This window comes from Pteropus vampyrus, unplaced genomic scaffold (genome assembly GCF_000151845.1).
Source record: "Pteropus vampyrus isolate Shadow unplaced genomic scaffold, Pvam_2.0 Scaffold4, whole genome shotgun sequence".
NCBI lineage: Eukaryota > Metazoa > Chordata > Mammalia > Chiroptera > Pteropodidae > Pteropus > Pteropus vampyrus.
In genome coordinates this window covers 10,651,048-10,669,412 of record NW_011888785.1, presented here as the reverse complement: position 1 = coordinate 10,669,412, position 18,365 = coordinate 10,651,048, and the positions used below count along the sequence as shown (strand labels likewise).

The 18,365-nt window shown below is 38.4% G+C and overlaps 1 long non-coding RNA gene across 1 annotated transcript; it reads right to left on the bottom strand.

Annotated features, from left to right (window-relative positions):
* Positions 1–495: 495 nt before the first annotated feature.
* On the bottom strand, positions 496–18,088 carry LOC111742463. The gene is made up of 2 exons (XR_002781338.1): positions 17,559–18,088; positions 496–1,008 (listed from the first exon to the last, which is right to left on the bottom strand). It is a non-coding gene; the product is annotated as an uncharacterized LOC111742463 (long non-coding RNA).
* Between the last annotated feature and the right edge of the window lie 277 nt (positions 18,089–18,365).

Here is an 18,365-nt window from a genome sequence, read left to right as displayed (position 1 = left end):
ACCTAAAGCACTGATGTTGTCATTAGGCTCATTTTCTTTGCCCGCAGACTTCCTCTTGAACATACGTGTCACTTTTGCTTCCAAGAGCAGTCCTTCTCAGGAGCATTTCTTTAGCATTTTCCAGCTTACTCTTAAGATAACTTACAAATACTAAAACATCTATGAGGTCCTTAGGACTCTAGATAGAGTTGTGATTTTTAAACTGTAATGAATACTGTACTTCATCAAATCAAGACACCATCTATGTAAGTTGTGTCATTCTTTTAAGTGGTGCTAAGAAAAAGATGCTGCTAATTAAACTATGACATGCCATTAATTTCAAATTTATCCATATTTCAGAGATATTAAAATGTGAAAAACTACCTTATAATAAATGAACTATAGCGTTAACACACACATTGCATAGAGAATATTCAGTCACATACCATAAACAGATTTTTTTAGCACCCACTACATATTAGGTTTAGACAGAGAGTTTAAATTAGAATAGACATCTTTGGCTTTTAATTCATTTATTTATTTTTGGATTGAAATAAAAAATGTTTACATTTTAACATTCATACTTATATGGAGAATATTCCTTTCCCAGCCCTTTCTTTACAGTCTCAGAGTGGAGGCAGTGGTCCTCCAGGTGATCTTGAGCCTCTATCTCTTTGTAATGTGTCCTCAGACACAACATAATTTTTAGACTACTCTTTCTTCAGGAGGCATGACTGGGTACTTCCCTTCTGTCTTCAAGATTCCAGTTAGTCAATTCAGTTTTTAAAATTCATCAGGCTTGGAAAATGCAGATTTATTCCAATCTATGTTTATTATATCTTCTGCTTGACCAGTTTAGTCACCAGACTTTAAAGCTGAAGAAAGCGAAACTCAGGCCACTTCACTGATTTGCCTCTCAGCATTCACGTGGCTTCCTTCTTGTCTAGGGGAGTCTGTACAACACAAAGTTCAGTCTTCTTTAAGTGCTTTTAATTTTCCGGATCCAAAATATATTCTCTTCCAAACCTACTGATAGAAAATAAATATTTCCATCATCTTTTTAACTATTGTGTCTAGTATCCAAATCTGGAGTCATGTAGTTTCCCCTTGGAAAGAAAAATATACATTCTCTATTCATCGACAAGAATAATCATCTAACTGGAATATAAATGTAGAACCACTACTCAGTCAAATGTGAATTTGCTCTGAGAGAGGGTAAGGGAACTTTTTATAGACTCCCATCTTTTCCCTTTTGAATTTTACCTGTATTCTCATTTCCTTGCTTTAAAATTGATGATCTTTTAAAGCACATGGCAGAAACAGAAAGAAACATAAAAATGTTTCATATGTGAAATGTGACGAAGTTTAAAGAAATCCCACTGAGCATATATAAAGAAATAGAGAAACCTGTGGTCTTCGGAGGCATGAATTTACCCAGCTATGTATCGAATGGTGCCGGTCGGTATTTTGAACCCTCTCCAGGCTCCTCCCCATCTCTCCCATTATCCTGCCTCCTGGGGCCAAAGCTAAACCTGTCATCTAGAAAACAAGTTATGAGGCTGGGCAAGGGTTGACATGTACCACTGAGGACAAACTTTTTTCCTGGGGAAAAAAAAAAGCCGCAATAGTCATGAGGAAGGTAGAACCCAGAGAAGACATTAATTAGCAATAGTCCCTTAGGGAATCATACAAGGGGCTTCTGAGAAGATAGTCAGAGATTGAGGGCTGAGAAAGAAAGGGGCAGAGTTGACAGGTAGGTATAGTCCTTAGTTGCATTTTGGAAATGGCTACATTTGGAAAAAGACATCTTTATTTTCCAAATACCAAAACATTTGCCACCAAGGCATCTAGGTTTTTGCCCCCCTAAATACTTCTGGTCTCAGAGTGGGGGACAAACAAGTCTAATTTTTAAAATCCCACTCATATTCTGAATCACTTTCTTACCAGTTATAATTGTAGCATCTTTCACTAAGTAGGTAACTGAGGTTTTTCTTCTTGATCTTGAAATATGATGATAGACCCAAGTCATATTATTTTAAATCATTGGGTTAATGTGTCTTCATCTAGAAATGTGACCTCTGCTTAAACGATTTCCCTTAAAAAATGTGGGACATTTAACCATTCTACTTTTATCTAATGTAGATAATTAAAATACATTTAAACAAGTGTATGTCTCTACTATAGACTGAATGTCTGTGATCCCCAAAACTTTTAAGTTGAAATCCTAACCCACAAAGTGGTGGTATGGAGAAGTAGTGCCTTTGGGTGGTGATTAGGTCATGAGGGTGGAACTCTCATGTGTGGATTTAGTGCCTTATAAAAGAGAGCCCAGAAAGCTCTCTCGCCCCTTTTGCCACGTGAGGACACAGTGAGAAGATAGCCATGTATGAACCAGGAAGCAGATTTTTACCAGACAGCAAACCTGCCAGCACCTTGATCTTGGACTTCCCAATCTCTAGAACTGTGAGAGAGAAATGTGTGTTGTTTAAGCCACCCAGTCTGTGGTATTTTTGTTATTGCAGTCTGAACTAAGACAGTCTCCAGTGGATGATGGTATTTTCAAAGAAGAAATTTAGATGTGCTTTTTGTTTGTATTACATAATAAAGGATATAACTAATTCAAAGTTGTTTTTAATCACAAATAAAAAATTAGATACAGGCAAATAACAGTGCAGCTGTAAAGTACTAATTCTTTTTATATTTCAATAATTCTTGGTAATATTAAATATAAGCAAAATCATTAAAGAAAATTTGAATTATATCATGGCTTCATTTCCTGTTTTCATTACTCACTAAAACTTGGTAAGTGTGGTGAATGAAATGTACTACATAATTACAATGTGCCAGAGATTCCTTTGGACACCACCTACATTAATTGCATGGCTATTTAAAATGAAATATGTGTGCCAGGTGGCTGATATAGACTGCTTAGATCAATAAACATCTTCCTCTATAGAATTATTCTGTTCTTTAGCTTATCAGTAAGAACATAACATTTATTGGGTGCTTACTTTCTTGGTAGTTATCTATGTGTCAGGCACTGTGCTAGCAGATTTAGAAGTATTATTTTATTTAAATCTTTTGAGAACCCCATGAGCTAGCTGTGATATTATCTCTATTTTACACACACAGTGCCATATGCTTAGCTGTGTGTTTTGTGTGCCTTCCGAGTACACAGTTTTAGGCCGGGTGCTTAAAGAACTCTGATAGTAATATATAATCATTTTAGCATAATAAGAAATTACGTGAAGAGCCAATTTTATTTCCATTGATGGGTACACTGACGGTTTACTGCCACCAATGAGCTTGATGCTATTTAATAAATTTCCCTTGTCCTATACATAATTGCATTGACATATTATTATTCTATTTCCAAATTTTAAAACTTTTACAGAAAATTGTGTAGTGTGTGCACGTGTCTGTTGTATGTAAAGCATTCTCTCTAGAAATATAAGACCTGTTTGTTTTAGAGAAGCCCAGAGATGAAAATAAAAGCCACCCATTAGCACAGTTCCCACAGGGAACCACCATTAATACTTTGGCTTATATTCTCCCAGTTGTTTTTATCCATGCATACGTAAATCTGTATTTAAATTTAATTGGAAACACACTTTATAGTGTTTTTTTTTGATTTTTTAAATTTGATAACATATGAAAACATTTTCTTATATCATTAAAGTTTCTTTCACCTACTCTTTGATATCGCTCCTAGCACTCTCTTTGGATATGTCTCCTTGCACATAATTCTAACCACACACAAAATTCCAGTGTATGGTTGTGTTCTGGTTATTGGACCAATTCCTTATTGTTGGACATTTAAGTAGGTAGAGAAAACTTTAAATATGAACACCTAAAGTCTTACTCATGCTGAAGATCTCAGACCTTTAATGATTTAATAATAATAATAATAATAATAATAATAATAATAATAATGTACCCAGTAAAAGCCTTGGACTAAATCTCTAGATCAGACTTTTAATCTAAAATTACTGCTGAAGGTGACCTCAGAGGAATTTAATTTGTTTTCCTATTTCTAGATAGGAATACCACATCGCTATCTCAGATATGTCTCTAGAATCTATTCATGAATTTAATGAAGGAAGAAGATTCCATAATCCAGGCCAATGTAGTTTTACAGAGATGTGGTGTCAGGAGCACAACACTTGGAGGTAAACAGACCCTAGGACCAAGTACCAGATAAATGACTCTGACTTTTGGCTTTATGACTCTCTCTCAGTTTCTATCAGGATCAATTGCAAGTTTTCTGTGAAGATTCCATGAGATAATGTGCACAGAATACCCAGCACAACATAGGTGCTGAACATATGCTAGTTCTTTCCATTTATCCTGTCTTTCTCAAATCTCTAACATTTCCTTGCATTCTTACTGCAATGAAAAAATACCCACACACCAATATTTATGGCACTAACTCTACCCGAAGACCATTACTAAGCCCTCTGAACTGCTTCTCAAACCCAATAAAACAATATAATTCATTTGACTTTTCCTAGTGTCTACTTTCATAATTCGTTAAACATTCAGGGCCTCCTAAATTGTGGGATGCCAAATTAGACAGGATATATTACCATTGGTCTGGCCAGTGATACATACGGTAGAAAATTCCAACATATGTTAGGTTGCTGCCACTATAGCAAGAACTTGCTTAAGAAATTATGATGTTATTAACTCAAGTTCCATTTATAGGCATGACAAGGACAACTGCTTTTCTGTGTTGTACTCATGTCTTGATACTGATTCTTCATCTTTCTTAGAAGCAATTCCTTCGTCGTTTCAAGTAGGTTTCATTAACTTGGATCCGTTTTCCAATGTCAGACAGCTGTATTTGGTTTTAATCATATGGTCTTGTCATCCACACACATACTGTAGTCTATTTTTAAGTCACTGATTAAATTTAGAGGCAAATGAGTTAATGCACACCCCCACAGATCAACAAGATACAATTGCACGCCTATGTAGTAGAGTACAGATGTGTCATAGAAAGAAAGGCTACCTCTTTTATAAGCAGTTTTCTTTCAATATGAGTCTAGTAGCACTGAAATTTCCTTCAGCCTTACATGTTTTGAGTACATTTTAGTATGTCATCTGTGTGGCTTATGGGTTTGTAGGCTTTGGCTCTGAAAGCTATAATTACCAATGTTTGAAAGACATCTGTGAGGGTGAGGATATGGAGAAGATAAGCCAAAAGCAAGATATATAATTACCACACCCCGTCTTCCTATCAGGAACTCTGGATGTTTAAAGCAAATTAGGACCTTCAGACAAGCCCTTCTCCTATCAGGGTACATCATCAGGTTGTCCTGTATGTAGGTAATCAATCTCTCAGGCAGGAAGTGTCTTCTCTCTCACAGTTAGCTCATAAGTTCTTCAAAGACTAAGGATAGAAAAGATCCATGCTTCTCTATTACCAAGTGATCATATCCCTAACTCTCTTGCTACAAAGGCATTTTCATAGTGAAGAGAAAACACTGGGCCTGGAGTCAGAAGATCTGATACCCAGTTCTGAATCTCTCATGTGATAGCTCTGCCCCTAGTCAATGTTGCAGGCTTCAGTTTTCCCATCTGTAAAATGAAGTACTATATGTGTTCTAACTACTTCACAGAATTGTTGCATGCAGGAAGTTTATAGATATGAAAATGCTTTAAACATACTATGAAATGTCTATAAAACTCAAGATAGAGAAGAGAAAAAATGTAGTAGAGTCATACCATTTTGTTGGAATTTTGAATATTTGTTTCTGTTTTTATCTATGGCTAAATATTTAACATGTTTTCAATATTTATGATTGTGTTAAATGTATAGCTACACCTTGAGTAGCTATGACTTGGAAGTGTTGAGAGAAATAACAATATTCTTTGTCATTGATAATTAACAAAGGAATCAATCCATTCAAAGGTAAATTTATCTTAAACCTGACTTACAGTACTTGTGTTCTCCCAGATTTTCTCACGTTTTCTTTAAAGAAAACCCCTTAAGAGTTTTCTAAGAAAAAATAAAGTGAGATTCGCCCTTGAGTAAAGAAAGCAAGCAGATAAAGCTTCCTTCCTCAATAACAAGTTTCAGTGCCTTGATTATTTTTTTTATTAAGTGACACTTGTATAAATACCTTGTTGAGTAATGGTGTTGTGGCAAAACTGAAGTTTATTTAGGACACTCCTCCACCCAAGGTGAACAATGAAAGCAGGTATGTAAACCAAGTCCCCTTTGGCTCATCCACTCAACCTGGTCAGTAGCACAAGACATGAAAATCAGTGTGAGGCATCATGGCTGGAGGTGAGAAGAAATTGGAAGGGCAGGAGAAGTCTCTCTGAAAGAATGAAGAAAGTGCGAAGGGTGGTAGGGAAACTAATAACTGAAAATGGATTCTGACTATGATATCAGTACATCAAGTTAATGCAAATTAAAGTGGCATGAGATTTGTTTAAAAACCTTTCCACATACAGTATAATAATAACCATCTTATTTTAAATGTAGCCAGGAAGGGCTGTGTTTGCTCATGTGATCAGGTTTCCGCACTTCCCACACCTGGGGAAGTATCAGCTAATATTGATTTAGCACTAATTTATACCTGATGGTCAGGGCCAACTAGAATAGAGGAAAACTGGTACAAATTAGTGGGGCTCTGTGGTTCCAGAAAGTGGTCTGGGGCCCGACTATTGTATATCAATACAAATCACTCTTTCTGGGAGTGAATAGAAAAAGTATTTTAAACTGAATCTACTCTTAGCAGTTCTGCTGCTGGTGTGCAAAAGATCTCCTTTAAGAATGTTAGGAATGGGTAAGATCAAGTTACATTCTTAGATTTTATTATGTTTAGTTTATTAATCTGGAAGCTAAGCAAACTAGAAGCAGAACGGGCTTTAAAATATCTGACTCGTTATCTTATAAATAATAACTGTTAGCTGGTTGGTTCCATTTACCTTTTTCTCAATGAAATTTTCTCAAAGAAGCATCTACAAACTAGTATTATCTTTAAATAATATTGTAGATTATTTGGAACCGTAGAATTAGATACCAATGCTTTGAAAATGGCTCTCTTTAAGGTAATTTCAATGAGTTGATGTCAGTTATCAACATTTCTTTCTATTTGTTTAAAAGTTGAGAAAATACTTTGGGCCTGCAATTAAATTTGGTTACCATTTATTCATTTTTAATCCATTGTTTCTCAAGTTCGCCTGATTCTAAAGATCACCTGGAGAACTTGTTAAAAATTATAGTCCTAGCCCTCCACTGTCAAACCTGCAGAATGAGACTCTCCAGGGAAGGGGACTGAAGTCTATAATTTTACCAAGGGCCTCCAGTGTGCCTGACGATCTACATGTTTGGAAAACATGGTGCTGTGTCCTTGTCAGATTCCTCATGATGTCAGAGCTTTTCAAACCCCCATGTTCCCTTCTGACTACCCGTCTCCTCAGTGACGGCAGGTGTTTTTCTGTTCCATCCCACCTGTTCCACTGTTAAGGAATAACGCACATTGCCATCAACCATTGTGACCTTCAGCAGAAATGAGTCTCTGCAGTAGTGGCAGTGGACAACATCTGTAGCCTCCGGTAGGGAGGTGAGGGAGTAAAGGGAAGGAGGTGTGGTTCAAAAAAGTCTTTCAAGACATTCTGACCCTCCCTTTGAAAACCAGTAGTAAATAACTTAGCTACATCCTGAAGCAGCCACACTCAACCTTCTTTTGCTCTACAAAGACTTTTCCTTTACCTTCATTCTCTTATCTTGCCCCCTTCCTGGAATGGAGAGGGAACACCGTCCCTTTTTCTCAAACCTGTGCTCTCAACCAAATCCACTACTGCCTCATGGAAGCTGAATCTATTAATCCGCCTCCCTATTTAAACCTTGTTTCTTCAATATTTTTCTCCTTTGGCTGACAGGCATTATCAATAGATGTTTCTTCTCTATTCTTTTTAAACTAAACCAACATATACTTTCTTGGACTCTGCTCAACCCCAAGACCCCACTTTACTTCATACCTTATTTTTACTGTCAGATTTCTCAAAAAGAGTATTCTACATTGGTTTCATCTACCTTCTCACCTTCCCCATCACCCTAACTGTAATCTGGCTTCCACAGAACCCTATTTTACAGACACTATTGGCTTGAAGATTACCAGTGATGAGATCCAATGACTTTTGCTTAGCCCTTAACCTTCTTGCTCATTCAACAGCATTCAGCATTGCTGATCACTTCATCCTTTTAAAAACTTCATCAATCATTTAATTATATAAACAGAAACCAATAAATGGAAACAAGGGGGATTTTACGACTACAGGAAACTCAACCACAAAAAATGTAATAAGGCTGTACCAGAACTGGAATCAGGAACTAGGAAGCTATCAGTGACTGATAAAGTTTTAACAGATAATTGAGTATCTGTTATACTGTAGGCACTGGCAAGGTGTTAAGTGATCTATAAGTAAACAGAAGATTCTTCCTTGCCCTTAGAGACCACAGTACAGTGGGGAAGGCTTAAACAAGCAAGTAAACAAGTGCATGTTTACAACTTTTAATGAGCACTACAGATGAAACAAACTGGCTAAATGATAGATGACAGGTTATCAGTAATGGGTGAGGACTCAGAAAGGATACTCTGAAGTCAGGACACTTAAGCTGAGACCTGAAGAATGTGACGAAGCCACTCAGAGAAACTGAGGAGTGGGGACGTGGAAGGTGTGTTTATGCTGAGGACCCACTTGCGTGAAGGCTCTGCAGTGGTCTCTCAGGGGAGGTGAAGAGTCCACTGTGGCTGGAACTTAAAGGGTGAGAGAGGAGCATAAAGCAAGATTAGGTAGAAAAGGGGGCAGAAGCCAGAGTAGGCCAGGCCTTTTAAGCTATTTTAAGGAATTTGGATTTCATTGCAAAGAAACTGGAAGACAATGAACAGATTTAAGTAGGAAACAATGTGGTCCTATATAGTTCCCTTTATCCTGATTAGCAGGAAAGAGATTAAGGAAGGCAAGAGTAGCAGCTAGAAGACCAATTGGTAGCAGTAGCCCAGATAAGAGATAATGGTAGTTTGGATTAATATAGTAGCACAGGAGATGGAGAGAAGTGGGTAGATTAGACATCTACATCAGGGAAAAAAGACAGGATGATGGGTTGGAGTTGAAGAGGGAAAGAGAATGAGAAATCAGGAACATCACTCAGGTTGTCTTGTTTAGAATAACTGGGTGGATGGTGATACCATTTACTGAAGTGGGAAAAAATAAAGATAGGATTTCTTTTTTATTGGGAAAAGCAAGAGTTTAAGAGGGAAAAGCAGGAAATTAAGAGTTTAGCTCTGTTTTAGAAACATTAATTTCAGATATTCGTGGAGACTTGCCATGCCAAATAGGCAACCAGATATCTGAATACGAAACTTGGAAGAAATGTCTGGACTGGAGAGATTGATTTGGTAGTTGCCAGCATTTTATGTATTTAAAGCCTTGAGAATGGCTGAAATTACCAAGAAGGTGAGTTTATAATGAAGAAAGCAGAGAACAAAGCCCAATTTTTAGAGGGAGCTAGAGGAGAAAAATCCCTTGAAAGACACTGAACACCACTGGTTAGGGAAGTAGAAGGCAGACCAGACCATTGCAGTGTCCTAGACTCCAATGGAAGAGATTCTTTTCAAGAAGTTGAGCCTGACTAACTATGTTGAAGTTGGGGTAAGATGAGGTCCAAGCAATAGTCACTGGGTCTGGCTGTTAACAGTGATTAGCAGTTTTCAGTGGTATGGAGGGTGGAGGCCTGATTGGAATAGATTGAATAGGATGTCAACTCTATCAAGAAGTGTTGCTGTGACGGGATCAGAGAATTAGAACTGCAGATGGAAATAAATAGCATAAGAATTTTTGTTTTGCTTTTTAAAAATGTTCATATATGTTGGGAATAATCAAGAATTTGATGATGAACAAGAGGGATGGAAAAACTGAGGAAATGAAGTCCCTGAGAAGGTAAGAGAGGAAGAAATTGAAATTACAAGTAGAGGAAATGGCTTTTAATGGGAGAGAAGAAAATGTATCACTTGCACTGGAAAGAAAAGAGAAAGGGATCCAAATGCCAAAAGATTTGTAGATTTGATGGCAGAAATATACTGGCGTTGTGTCAGGAGTAGGTAGGTAGGCATGGGGATGGTTTAGAGGACCGAAGAAAAAAGATATAAAACAGTCACCATGGGAAAATAAACAGCCTCTCCCTCTCCCTCTTTTTCTCTTTCTCTCATCACCTGTTCTCATTTCTATTTTCTGCAAGTCACTTTATTCTTTTTCTCTCAGAAGGCAGATTTCCTATGCTTCTCTGTGCCTGGAATAGAAGATGGCCACCCCATGCACAGGTTCCTGTGTTCACCTAGTTCACGCCCTCAGTAGAAAAATATCGTATTTCTTAATTCCAAATTCCCAGGGGAGAAATTTAATGGGTTAGTTTAGGTCAGTTGTCGAATTCATGTCAAACCAACCATGGTCAGAGGAACAGGTCATTTGTACAAACACGGCTGTCAGGTCCAAGTCCTCTATGTGATGGGGGAGGATTAGCCCTTAGAGAAGGGGGACACCAGTTGCCAGGTACCCCACAAAGCGTCTACCAAACTAATCTTCTGAGATGCCAAGCTATTTTATTAAGGAAGGCTTCCCTTTGGCCTTCTTTTCTATTTGTTTTAACTCTTTCTTTCCCTATTAATGTATAATTTTCTCAAATTTTGTCCTTGATTCTCTTTTCCTTTATTTCTATGCATTTCTCCTTTGCCAACTTCATTTTTGCCCATGGCTTCAACAACCATGTGTACATGGGTAACCCCAAAATCCATATCTCTGCTCTTCTCCACTTCACTATCATTTTAAAACTGTCTCCAAAACACTTTCTTTTTTCTTTTTCTTTTTTCTTTTTTCTTTTTTTTTTTTTTTTTGGTATCTGTATGAGATGAGGTATGTTAACTAAACTTATTGTGGTAATCATTTTATAACATATGTCAGTCAAGTCTTTATGCTGTATCCCTTAAACATATACCATGCTATGTGTCAATTATATCATAATAAAACAAAGGGGTTAAAAACTTGCCTCCACTTAGATATCCTCCAGTTGTTTTATTTATAGATGAACGCATTTTCTTCTCCCCAAACCTACTCCTTGTCTTAGCTACCCTGTTCCTGTTAAAGCCACCATACTATTCCCTCAGGCCTTTAAGCCTGAAGCTTCAGAGTTGCCTGACCTCCTATTTTCAAGGTCCATCAACTGAGAAGGAGCATCCCTTGCGTCTTTTCCTCCTGTCTTTTCTCCGTGTCGCCTGCCATTCCTCTAATTCTCATTTCCTAAACTCGTGTGGACTATTCTCAAAGTCTGATAAATCACCTTCCAGTTTGCACTCTCCAATCCAAGTTGTAAACTATTCTTCATTAATCTTCATAAAGCACAGCTCCACTCATGTTTTCCCCACCCACTCAAGAATCTTCAACAGCGTCTCACTGCATATTCAATAAAGTGTGAAACTTGCCTGGCAACCTCTATGACCTGTCATCAACAGAGCAAAACTTATCTTCTATTAACCATTAGTCAAGATGGACTTTTTGATCATCTCCTAATATATCTTGTGTATTCCAAACAAGACTTCTTCATTCCCTTCTTTCTGAAGCCTCTTCTTGAAAGTTATCTTTCCCTTCTATCATTTTCATATTACTTTGTTTGCATCTCTTCTATGGAACATATGTTTAGACATGATTTTTACCTTCATTGGTAGGCATATCTTTTTGCCTCTGATAGACTACAATTCACAAAAGTGTGAAAACAGGTATGCCCTACAGAGTACACAACAGTGTCTGGCACTTAGAAGACATTTAATAAATAACATCATGAGGCATTTCTAAGGCCTGATGCTAGTACTGTTGCTATTAAACTCTCACATAGATCTATTAGATGTATTAATATGGACCTTTTCAATAAGATGCTGAGTAGAACTCTGAAAACTGTGTGCTCCAAAAAGTTTAATAAAAAGAAACTTCTCTAGTCAAGCACTGCCGATGAGTTGACTGCACCTTAACAACAGTCCGTCAACACAGTTATGTAGTAAAAAGTGAAATTCTGTCAGATAGGAGGAAATTATCCATGACACATTTTAATCAGTCTAAACTCTCATTTAAAAAATAATGCTATGATAATCACACATACCCTCTTCATAGGACTGCTATTGCTCTCATGTATTGTTGACACCACATTTGGAACTAAAACAAATGGAATATCACAGCGTGAAAAGATTTAGAATATTTGCAGCACTTTGTTCCCCAAGTCTTTAGCCTCTGAATGTGCTGGCTTTGTACAATACGGTCTTTTAGTTTAATGATAAAAGTCTACTTATGTATCAGCTCAGGGGATGTGCCCCTTGTACTATAGCTGGCTGTACAAATTGCTGTGGAGATGAAACCTGAAAAAATTGGTGATCCTCATCACTGTTTTCTATCCTTGTAGAAATAACTGCATACTTACTTTTTAAATATTTATCAGTTAAAAATAAAATATCCTCTATTTCTATTGACTCTTCTGAACTTCTTTTAGAAACAAAGTTTAGGGGAAAGCTCCTTGATATTGATCTTAGCAAAGATTTTGTGGATATGAGACCCATAACACAAGCAACAAAAGTAAAAATAAACCAGTGGAATTACATCAAACTAAAAAGCCTTCTGCATGGCAAAAGAAAAGCAGCTCACAGAATGGGAGAAATATTTGCAAACCACATATTTGATAAAGGGTTAATATCCAATATATATAAGGAACTCACACAACTCAATAGCAAAAAACAAAAACAAAAACAAAACCCAAACAATTCAATTAAAAAACTGTCAAAGCATCTGAATAGTTTTTCCAAAGAAGACATTCAAATGGTCAACAGCTTCATGAAAAGATGCTCAACATCACTACTCATCAGGGAAGTGCAAATCAAAACCATAATGAGATATCACATTGCACTTGTTAGAATGGCTATCAAAAAGACATAACATATGCTGTCGAGAATGTGGGGAAAATGTAACCCTTGGTGGGTATGTAAATTGGTATAGCCACTATAAAAAACAATATTGGAGGTTCTTCAGAAAATTAAAAATATAACTACCAATTCCATTTCTGGTATATATCTGAAGGAAATGAAATCAGTATCTTGAAGAGCTATCTGTATCCCCATGTTCACTGCAGCATTATTTATAATAGCCAAGAATGGAAACAACCTAAATGTTGATTGATTGATAAATGGACAAAGAAAATGTGCTAAATATGTACAATGGAATATTATTCAGCCCTAAAAAGAAATCTTGCCATTTGTGATAACGTGGATGAATCTTGAAGTCATCATACTAAGTGAAATAAGTGAGATGAAGAAAGACAAATACTATATGATCTCACTTACAGTGGAATCTAAAAAAAAAAACAAACTCATAGAAAGAGAAGAGATTGGTGGTTGCCAGGTACAAGGGGAGACCGGGGAAATGGCTAAAGGTGGTCAAAAGGTACAAACTTTCAGTTATAAGATGAATAAGTTCTGGGGACAATGTACATCATGATGACTTTAGTTAACAGAACTATGTTCTACCACTGAAAGTTGCTAAGAGGTTTCAAGAGTTTTTACCCCACAAAAAAAAAATTTTAACTATATGAAATGATAGATATGCTAACTCTATTGTTAGTCATTTTGCATTATATACCTATTATCAAATCATTACATTACCTTAACATACACAATCTTATATATGTTATACCTCAGTAAAGCTGGGAGAAAAGAAAGCAAAAATTTTATTATTTACATGAAATGTCCTTTTCTACTTAATTTTTTTTTCAGTTCCTTTACACAGGCCTCTTGAGAATAGCTGTTCCTAACAGTAAGATAGAGTTAACTAAAAATCAGCAGATGTCACTCCCTAACTGATCCTTCTCAACTGTTCTTCTCTGTTAATTTCAGTTGGTTATTTTTTTCTGCAAATTTCAACTGCCTTTCCTCCATTACCAATTTCATTTTCCATTTTCAACCTCTGTTGAGCCTCCAAGAACTAATATTTTTCACTTTGCCTATAATATGTATTTTTTTTATATAATGCTTTCTTTTTGAATGCGAGCCTCAATGCAAAAATCTGTATGTTTTACAGTAGCCACATGGAACATTTTTCTATTCTGTGGCTATGCCTTTGCAACAGAGACATACCTGTTATTATCTCATTATTTTTTTTTCTGACGAAAGGCACAGTTTTAGTTCATGGAACAAGCACTTGTTAGAATTTGCTACTCTTTCAACAACATTGAGCAAATATTGTCTACCATGTACCAAGCACTGTTGTGGAGATTTAGCAGTTATAAAATAGATAGAAAGTATTGTTTTCATGGCTCTTATATTCTACACAGAGAGAACAAAATATAATAGGTTACATGATGATAGGTGCTCTGGAAAAAAAAAAAGTGGGCTAGAGAGTAGAGAACACATAGTGGTTCCTTGCAGTTTTAAAAAGAGTTTTCAGAAAAGCTGTCATCATGAAGGTGGTGACATCTGAGAAAAGGACCTGATGGAAACGGGGAGAAAGCCTTGTGGATATCTGGGTCAAGAACTTTTGCAGAGGGAACACCTAGTGCAAAGGTGCACGTAGGCTGTCACAAGCAGTAAGGAGTTTTACTGTAAGCATCTGCCAGGGACAAAAATTCAGGCAAGGCTTTTTTTGTTGTTGCTATAAAGACTCCACCTACATGAGAGCTTAATAAGCTTAAGATGAACATCAGTGCAGATCTGTTTAGTGTTCTCTCTCAGCCATGACCTCATTGTTAATACTGACAGCCTGGACTGCCTCTTAGATTTGGATGGGCCTTGGATGAACAGCCTGGCAAACCTGGATGAAATCAGAAGAGAGGGTTATGGTAGCTCTGTAGACCCCATGATTCTCATTTCATTCTGTCTCCACATGAGGCTGCATATTAATCATATGTAGCCAATGATTCCAAGTTTTCATTTAAACCTAAAATATAGTCTATTATCATATATGAACTAAGAAGTATAATGTAATTCTACCTCAGATTAGCTAATGGTGAATTCTTGTTCCACAGACAGATAAGACAGAGGGCTACTGAGACAAAAGTATTTCTTATGCCACCAAATTGTGCTTTTGATGTTGTCTTCGTCTAGTCAGGACAACACATTAAAGAGGTCATTACTATCATTGAGTCTTATGTAGAACTTCCAGAGACTGTTACACTTATATTCAACAAACAGATAGTCTGCACTGGGCCTATCTATCCCATAGCCCCTACCTCCTTCTGATCTAAGTGGTTTCCAATTTACTGAGGAAAACATTTTCCTAAACCTTCTGTTGTCACCTTGGAGCCTACTCCTATCCTTAATAAGAATAAAATACTATTAAGAACTCAATAGATGAACATTTGAAAGCAGTGGGTTTAGTTTATTTCAGCTTATCTTTGATTTGTTTGGAAACTAAATTCCTTACACGTGAAGATCAGTACTTATTTTATGAGCATAAAGGTTTAAGAGAAAAACCAAGATTTCTTTAGCAAAGGTAACTGAATATCCAAATAGGGTCATCGTGACTTATGAATAACCGAAAATAATATTTTATCATCATACCAGTTCTATGTTGGTCATTTAGATTCAGTTTAGATGTTTGATTTAAGTTGGCTATGGTAGATTTGAACAAACACAGAAAGCCTTTAAACTATGGCCAGGTATGTTGTTTTAAATCCAAATCAAGTATTGAACACTCTGACTGTAGCTTGATATAAATTTAGAATTATCATAATATGTGTTCAGGTTGTTCCATATTTATATTTATATAAAAATGTCCAGAGATGATATTTCTATAATGAAACAATAATGTAATCAAATCAACAACTTAGAAATTTACCAGCATTTTTTTTTTACCTTTACATATTTTAATTTGTCAAAATTCTTGTTCATAAGCTGAAAAAGTCATTGGAAAGAAGCAAGCCATTTATCATTCTTCTTTCCCATGGAAAAATGCAATTTCCTAATTAACAATGAATCTTTAATTTCAGATGGAAAAAACCACACAATAGATCATTATACCAAGTTTGAAAGAGCAAGGTCTTTCTTCTATTTATAATTACAATATGTTATTCTGGAAAGCAAAAAAAATATATATATATATAGTGGGCTGTCTTCACTTATAAACATTTTTTTTTTTTTAACTAAAGGGGCCTTATCTCACAGATGAGATTCATGGACTGTTGTAAGTACTCTACAAGTATGTATTCCACAGCCTTAAACTGTGATGTGCTAGAGCAGAGGGCTTACTCAAAACCTCGAGTTAGTCCACCTGGGTTAGATTCTTAGCTACCCACTTACTAGCTGAGTAATCTCAGGCAAGACATTTAGCTTTTTTTCTGCTTCAGCTGATAACACAGTATGGCTAATAATAGTATCTATTTGTGGATTATAGAAGGACAGAATGAGCTAACACATAAAAGTTCTCAGAATAGTTACTGGTGCACGGTGAACGTTCATTAGATGTCAGTTATTCTAGTGTGGGACAAAGTGAGGAACTATCACCTGTCTTAATAGTATGAAGTACTGGATGTAATTTTAATATTTGTATTGGGATTCATCCACGTTTTACAGAACCTAGTATGCTTTCTGGTCTGAGGGCTCAAGTAAGCAGAGAGGGATGGCTTTTCTAAGTGAAACTGATCCCTGCACATAGTACCCGAAATCAGAGGAAGCTTGTCAGTGTGACACAAGAGTAGACCAATGTGACTTCCCACTTCTCTCTTTTTTTTTTTATCTCAAAGAAATTAATAATGTAGACCCTTAAATTAATTGTTTCTGCTTAATTTAAGGTTTAAAGCCTTGGTTTTTGCTGTGCAGTAAACTTAGGTTTTTTGATAGTTACCCAAAATCTTTCTATCTCTTCGTTTCACTGCAGAATAAAAACTAAATTTACCGCAGCGGATTGGTATTATTAAGTTGGGCATTATTTCTCCCAAGAGGCCATCTGCCTTGGGGAAAGGCAACAGGGTGCTCTCCATTAATATATCTGATGGTGTAATGATGTACCACCCCTGCAATTCAGAGTTACGGTCTCAGAACAAAAGATCTGATCATCTCATCTTACTGCATAACTACAAATGTTAGGCTAGGCTGTGAGAGTATCAGCCCATCGCGCGATCCAGTTTCCAGACATTGCTTCTGATGGCCTAAAGTTCTTTTGATCAATTAGTCTACTTGCCACAAAAATTCAGATTAATAAAATTAGAAGGAGAAGGGATGGATTCATCTGGTTCCAACTCCAAAACACCCCGCCAGAACAGGTGTACTTGCAAGGTAAAGTTTGCTTTAAGTGTTCTCTGTCTCAAATTGTACAATCGGCCCGGGACGGTGGAACCCTCTCAACCTGCTTACCGGGTCGTGCGCGTGTCTGCGGGTGCCGAGGCACGCGCACACACACTGGGACCCACTTTCCTAAGCCAACCCAATCAAAGTCTCGCTCTCACCTCAAGGGCTGTCAACTCTCACGCCCCTCCCTACGCGCTCAGCCCCCTCCTCACTCTTCCACCCCTCACGCTCCGCCTCCAAAGTAGGACTCACCACTTTCATTGGTAGTCACTCCTCTCACTCCTATCCTGGAACCAATCACTCGCATTCTGGTGGAGAGCGGCGGAGCCAATGGGAATACTCGTTGCGGCAGCTGCCGGGTCCCGAGCACCGGGAGGCGGTGCCGGGGGCTGGGTGCCGGTGGGGGATTAGTTGCCGTTTGGAGTGAGAAGCGGGCAGAGGCGGCGGCGGTGGCGGTGGCGTTGGCGGTGGCGCGGGATCCGCGGAGAACCAGAAACCTCAAGGCCCTTACTCCCTGACCGGTCCCCAGAAGCAGGAGTCCCGGCCCTCCCTGCAGCTGCCGCGCTCTCCCGCGCGTGCAGCCCCGCCTGGCTGCGAGCGGCCCCCGGGGCTACGTGATCCGGACGGTTGCCCCTCTCCCCTGTCAGCGCGATGCCCGGGGCGGCGGCGGCTCTGGGCTCCTCGCGGTCCCGGCCGTGACCACCACACGGAGCCCGACCAGGCGGTTGGGGCCGTTAGACGTTTGTTTTCGCAGGCTTCCCCTCCCCCCTCCCCCCTCGCCGAGGCGGCTGGGGTGCGCGTTGGGAAGGGGGAGCCGACAGACTCCTCCCCCTCCTCGATACCCCCGCCCCTCCCCCTTACACACTCGCACGCACTATCGCGCCGGCTCCCACACGCTCGCGCGGCTCCGCGCCTCCCTGTCGGCCGGCGTCGTCCAGGGCCCGCCGAGCCACCATGTCCACCGCCTCCTCCTCCAGTTCCTCCCAGACCTCTCATCCCCCGCCGCAGAGGATGCGGCGCAGCGCCACGGGCTCCCCGCCCGCCACCCCCGCCGCCGGG